The sequence below is a fragment of the Limulus polyphemus genome, unplaced genomic scaffold (genome assembly GCF_000517525.1).
Source record: "Limulus polyphemus unplaced genomic scaffold, Limulus_polyphemus-2.1.2 Scaffold8077, whole genome shotgun sequence".
Classification (NCBI taxonomy): domain Eukaryota; kingdom Metazoa; phylum Arthropoda; class Merostomata; order Xiphosura; family Limulidae; genus Limulus; species Limulus polyphemus.
Window position 1 is genome coordinate 10,471 of NW_013673687.1, and position 7,743 is coordinate 18,213.

Here is a 7,743-nt window from a genome sequence, read left to right on the forward strand (position 1 = left end):
AAACAAACAAAAACAAAAAATATTCAAATACATCCATAGTCTACATAAAAACACTTTATAGTTAGAGTGTTAAAACATGTTAAAGTCACTTTTCATAATCATCTTGTCTGCATTGCAAAAATAATTTTGCACACAGCACCTTCCTCTTTGGACAAAGTGTAGACGTCTGCATTTTGTGTTTCGTGATCCCATTTACCTGAAACTGGTGTAAAAAATATTTTTTTTATGTATTTCCATGAAATACTGCTGGAATATAACCTCTGAAATTAATTTTGGGTCACTAATCTTGTCAATCCTCCTTTCATGTCGGTGTTGGTGTTGAAAGATCGTAAGCACATACAATGATCATCCAATAGAAGCTTGTACCAGTTTGACCACATGTCTTTATGTGTATGTGTGTGTTTTATAGAAAAGCCACATCGGACTATCTGCTGTGTCCATCAAGGGAGAACGAACCCCTGATTTTAGAGTTGTAAATTCGTAGACTTACCCTTGTCCCACAGGGGGGGCTTTTAAATATCCTAGGCTCAGATATATGAAAAGTTTTTTGTTGTTTTTTATATATACACCATACCTTCGAAAACGCCAATGAAGTAATTGAAAAATACACTAATTAAACTTAAACTTATTTAACTTGACGGATTTATAACTGTCACTTTAAATACAGAGCTACGCCATTTCAATAACAATTTTCGGAATTTTGGAACCTTCCAAACTCTTTACTTAATGAAAATGGAATATCTATAAATAAACAACTGAAAATGATGAACTGTCGTATACGACTTATTGTTATCACTGTGTAATTTGCCTTTCTCCTAGTGGCATTTAGTACAGTCTTAAATAACCGATTATAACTAAAAGCTACTTATCGTATTATATGTTAACATTGGTAGTTACTTATTTACAATTCAGACATTGCCGAGATTTACTCGCATTTTCTTTCATCGGTTTGTGGGAGTGTTATCGGAGAGGAAAGTCGTGGCTCAACTGATGACATGTTCAGCTTAACTGTAAAACTGAGGGCTTATAAAGCTATAAATCGAGTTTCGATACCCACGATGGGCACAACGCAGATAACTCATTGTGTAGCTTTGTTCGTAATAACATTTTGTTTGTTTATAGTTAAGCACAAAGCTATACAATGGGCTTTCTGTGATATTCTTACCACGGGAATCGAAACCAGGTTTTTGCGTTATAAGTCTTACCGCTGAGCCACCAGGGATGTTCGAGGAAGCGGAAAATCTACAAAGGCAGAGCTTACACAGCAGCAGCTTCTTAAGTCATACCCCTACCAGATCCTCATTGTCCTCATTCGCAAAGTAAAGGATGTGGTTGAGAAAAAATAACTATCCGATTCAAAAGTCATTGCGATGAAGTTGGCGCTTTGTGCTTAATTCCAAACAAACAAACGTACCATTGTTAGACATTAAATTATAGGGAATACAACTATTTGGTAGAAAATGCAGAATTTATTTATATTTTACGAGTGTTTTTGTGTGGCACTTTTCATTCATGTAAGCCTAGAAGATTTTGAATTATAGAATGCTCTTGGTACCATTTAGCTTGCAGTGTTTTCAGGTTACAAGTCGTTAGATTTCTTTTTTTTAAAAGCTTTTTGAGCTTTCAAAGCTCCGAATATCTATACAAGATTTTGCATATTTATGCCCAGTCGGTCATAAAAAATATAACAATTGACTATAATATTTTAATATTTCTTATACAAATTTCGATTGTTTGTTTGAAGTTAAGCACAAAGCTACACAATGGGCTATCGGTGCTCTGCCCACCGCGGGTATTGAAACTCGGTTTCTACCGTTGTAAGTCTGCATACATAACGCTGTGCCACCAGGGGGCGATACCAATTAATGAAGCTAACTGTATACAGTGTCTTAACCTATGAGCTTTTGTCAACAGTAGTTTAAGTTGCTAACGGTACCAGGATATGTAGTGGGAGTTAATTTTGAAAGTTGCTAAAGATGTATCAGCAAAAGGGCTACAACGCTAGAAACCGGGTTTCGATACCCGTGGTGGGCAGAGCACAGATAGCCCATTGTGTACCTTATCTTCTACTTTTGCTGTCTTGGCACTGTGGTTTTACTCTACCAGAAACAACCATTTTGTACGACTTACTTTCAATCTGTTTTACTTTATCAAAGCATTAATTCAACATCAACTTTTACACAATGAAAAATTTAATGTATTACAACAAGTGTAAATAGAAAGGCAACCAGTAAATTTATTTGTACTTTATTGCTGGATGATATGGTCATAATAAAACATATGGAGTGAGATGGATAAAAGTTCTTGGCTGTGTTGATATTTGTACAGATACAGAAGACAATACAACTCCTCTTGCCATCGATTTATTGATGTTTGTAGTTGTTTCTCTAAACACCAACTCGAAGATACCTGTTGGCTATTTCTTTATTATTGGCATAATAGCAAAATCTGGTGTTCTTCGTTCTTCTTATCATTTGTTGTATTACATATCTTTCACATTTCTGTAAGTTAGCCAGTCTGTGAAGTTTCTCTCATTTATACTGTTTATGTGATTTGATCTCTAGTCTGGACATTTAACTTTTTTTTTTATTGATGCTAGTTCCCTCGTGTTGGAAGTAAAATTTATTGATATAAAAAATTCTCAGTTTTACTATCGTAGAGATTACCAGATGTGTACATTCTTTTATTCCGACATTTTGAGGCTAATGACGTTGTATACTTAGTGTTTTAAGGTTTGGTACGTCAATGAATAGGCTGGAGAATTTAAAGCAAATCACTATACCATGTAACACCATCATTAGTGTGTTTATGATCACTACTGAGGTGTTAGCAGATAAAGTTAAACATACAAGTTATCATGGTTAATATCTGCTGTTGACATTAGGACGAAGGAAGGTAGCCTTGTTTGTGTCGTTGTATACTGTTAACTGTTTCAGACTTTTATCCAATTTCCTTTTGATGTTTCTCGAGGACTTCGCTAATCCTCTTTGTTGTGTTTGTTAGACTTGATCTTCTATTAGTTGCTATCCTCAACTAGATTTTGAAACTTAATTAAGTATTATTCTTCTTTGTCTATTATCACAGTGTCACTACCAGCAGAAAACATTAATTCCACATTTAGAACTATTAAAATATTATGTTTTGTTGGTCGTTTAAAGTTAGTTTTCTAAGTTGTAAACAGGTGCATTTTTTTAGGTTTGGTGTTCAACAACTTTAGTTTGAAATATTTCACTACGTTATGTTAAAACATGTTCAAAATGTTTGTTAAATTAGCTCTTTAGTAGAAACTTTGTTGTCGCTAATCTTTTCCTAATTCGTTATACATACCACTATTGTGCTTATTGGTTTTTCAGTGCTCCATTCGTTTCTAATGAAAGTATTTTATTGTTTAATAATTCTGGTTTACTATTCTCTCTCACTCTTATAACTGCTCTGGCGAAGTCTAATTGTTGGAGTACTGAATTGTGAATCAGAATGTTCTAGGTAGAAATCGTGGTGCTGCCAATTACGGTCTACACTTCAGTCCGAGAGAGTCTTATAAGAGTGACAGTTCACTTTGTAATTCGATTCAGAGTCTAACGAAGATTTTGTGGTGACGATAGCTGCTAACTGGTCGTCTTTCAAGGATCATAAGTTTATAATTTGGTCGCGGTGTACATATGGTCCCGTTGAGTTTGAAAATATCAACACCACAAAGATATTCTCAGGTTCACTGATTTTCCTTAGATTAATCACATAGAAGTCTCAAAATAACAGGAGGTTCGCCAGCGAATTTTTTGCAGAACAAATTCTGTGTTTTCTTAACACAGTAGACCAATGTTTCTTTCAATACAAACTCAATCAGAATTATACGTAAGCGTATTTTGTTGTGCCTTTATTGGATAGTTCGCAGTGTGCTTAGTACGAATAAATATCTGAAAGGATGTCAAAAATCACGTTCCATATTAAGAAATCATGACATTATATACTAACAACAATAATGTCATTCTTATGAAAGTATAAGCGTAACCCATGAAATTGACCGTCATTCTTACGATGCAACAAGGGGTGCTTGTGGTATCACCTGAACTGTCAGTAGAAAATACTGCTATTTACTTCTAATTATGTAAAAAATGGATGTTATATCTCTAAAGTATCATCTAACCTGTCAAGACCACGTGTTTCCTTAGATAAATATAATTTTTCAAAATTCCTCTAGGTATTGTAGCTCACACTAGAGTTTTCTCTCTTCTTACTCACGGAACTAGGTCATTCAATTAGGGTTTCACTTGCACTTTCTCTAGGAAAAGATCACCGTAATCTGAACCATACTTTATAGAAATAAACATGAGTGTGTTCCACTGACAGGTCAGATGTTGTCCATAATATATAGCATTCCTTGTTTCATAGCTAGAAAAAAAACAGCAATGTGTTCAATAACTACATAATATAAAACTTTCATATACTTTTCTCACTTACTTTGTATAATTAAATGGCATTTATTTTGCCATGAATACATTACATTTTGTTGTTATAAATTCATTACTCTGTATGTACATTACTATAGGTACTTCACTATATCACCACAAAGGTTAAAATTCCTAGACAGTAGAACAATATAATGAACAACAGGATTTGAGTATGGTGTATTACATAGGCCTAAATCTAATTTTCCAGCCATCTAAGAAGAAAGAATTAAAACTGCATTTTATACATACGCTTGAGAAAAAGAAACTGTTTTTATCACTCGATCTAAAATTATCATTATCTTTTTAACACTTTATGATAGTGGACCAAGTTTATAAAATCCAATGAAAATCTAACGTTTTTGTCAGATCCACTTGGTGGGCGAAGGTATATGTTTTATGTTCAACAAATACAAAGTTCGCAGTAAATCCATTGTTGTCATCGAATCCATTTTGTTTTGGAAAAGATTAAATGCAATTATTAATGTTTAGCGGCCCGGGCTGCGTATTGTAAAGTTCAACCTGACCTTTAAACAGTGTGCCGGGCTGCGTATTGTAAAGTTCAACCTGACCTTTAAACAGTGTGCCGGGCTGCGTATTGTAAAGTTCAAACTGACCTTTAAACAGTGTGGACGATATAAAGGGGAGTCAATTAATCCATTTGGATAAGAGTAGCCAGAAAGGCGGATACACCATTGGTTGTTCTGCTTTCCTATGATCAAAAGCTCTAAAATAGAGATGGGTATTTCTTTGTTGTCTTTCAAAATATGTAGTGCATACTCGGGAGATTTTGATAAAAAGGTTAGAAAAAAAACGACCTTTACATTCTAAATAATTAGAAGAGAACTCTTATTTTAACCAACGTTTAGTCTTTATAGGTTCTTTAGGCCTAGAATCTCAACAATCATTGATCTGGCCTCTTAACCTCTGTATAAAGAAGCAATCTGAGTTAAAAATATCAATATACAAAAGACTGATGTTATTCTGTCATTCACATAATGTATGATGATAACATTAGCTGATATGATGAGGCATTTTATAATACTTACTATATATATATATTGCAAGTTTGATATTAGCATAACTCTGACAATTATCAACATAGTATTTTCACATCACGTGTTTCACAGTAAAATCAGGAGGATGTACACGTAAAAAGAAAATAAAAGCTTTTTTTAAAATCAAAATAGATAAGAACAGATCATATCCAGCTTATCATTGTTTGAACATAAATATGTTTCAATGTAAGTATTTTATCTATGACAAAAAGACTGTACTTAGTAATAATTGTATAATTGATCATAGCAAGACTTCACAGAAACATGAGTAAAGATATTAGCGTAAAACGTTGTGTAGTTTGTAAATTATTAATTTTTCTATGTCATAACAAATCTGATCAAAGTTCTTCATTCATTAGTTATCTGTCATAAATTCTCTTGACAAGCACTTCGTTCAATACCAAAACTCATTAACTGGCTAGGTTACATTATAAAAAGCTTTAGTTGCAACTCATTTTATATTTCAGGTATATGATACATCAGGTCTGATAATGTAGAACGCATTAAACAAACATATCTCTTCATGACAGTGATTTCACCTGAGCTTTGCACTCTTTTTCTTTGTTGGTTCAGAGAGAACAGCTGCCCGCAGATAGCTTTGTCGGTTTTCTTTTCGGCCACGGCCGCCGACAGAGGGTGACGTCCCAGCCAATTATCCAGGGCCCGGGTCCTGGGGGGAGGAGCAACCTTTGTTTATTTATGGTTTTAATTGTATTATCAAAACACATTTGTTTATAAGTCCTGGAAATATATGTACTTCTTACGTACACCAAGACGTTTTTGCATTTAACTCATACCATAAGCTTTTTAAATGCTCTTCCCTCCCCTGCGTACGTATTGTTATCATATCGTGCTCACTCAGTACTTAGAAATTACGTTGAATTGATTCAAAACATGTACCGCCATAAATTTTGCTCACAAAAGCGAAAGGAGAGAAAGAAAAAACAAACGAATTGTAGCTGAGAAGCAGGAACTTTATCGTAAAGGATTTTGTAATTGATGTAAATAAAGAGAAAAGCAACGCTCTTTCACAAGGAGAATGTGCTGATAGACCTGGGCCTAACAGCGTGGACATAAACTCTCCGTTGAAATGTGACATTGCTAATTCATTGCAAGAAAAATAAAACATCAGCAATAAACCATCCCTAAATAGATGCGACTGACATTTTTTTTACACAAATGACCCAGGTATGTGGGCAGAGAGATTAACTGATTTTGAGAAGCAAAATGTCATCAAGTGTTGTCAAACAAGTCTTACTGAATGAACTAAATCTATGTCATTAGATTCTGATGGTCGGATATTTCCCGAACATCTTCTGTATTCACAATCACTAAATGGCCGTATGAAGGTAGAGAGAGATTGGTTAACTTGGAACAATAGTAAAGGAGCCTTATTTTGCATCCATTGTTTGCTATTTTCTAATGAGCTGGAGAAAAAATCCTGTAGCACATTATGAAAAAAAGAAGGATTCAATGTAGCAAGAGGCGCAAATTATATGACAGACTTTTTGACCATGAGAGGAGTAGTCAGCATCAGCATTTTTGCTGGCAATGGAGAAACCTGCAGCTTCAGAAGCAGAAATGAACAAAGCTTTACTAGAGAGACTTTTGGATGTAACCATATTTCTGACATCTAGAAATTTACCATTTGGAGGAAGCAGTTCCAAAATGAAGGATGTTCAAAATGACAATTTCTTAGATGTATTTGAGCAAATATCGCACTCTGAACCCCTTCTGCATAATCACTTACAAAAGGTGAAACAAGAAAAGATAGAAAAATGCAAGCTCATTATCCATCTTGAGAAAGTCAGAAAGAATTTATTGAAATACCTGGTCAGCACTTTTTAAACATGATGTGGCAAAGAGGAATGAATCTATTTATTTTTTTGTGATATGTGACGCTAATCCAAACATATCACATACAGAACAAAATGTACTTATCCTGAGGTATGTGCATAATAATGCAGAAATTCTGCAGCAAGGATTGTAAAAACCACTTGCCACATTCTTCTTGTGCTTCTAATTCTCTGAATCTACTTGGAATGCATGCTGTAGAATCATGCCCTGTAATTGCCACATTTTTGGCTATATGTTCCTTTCAATTACAACCCCGAAAGATGGACTATTTTGACACAAAAAACAAGTTGCCATCTACATCGCTTGAGTGAAACTAGGTGGAGCACTAGAATCGTGGCCAGGTGGTTAGGGCGCTCGACTCGGAAATCTGAGGGTCGCGGGTT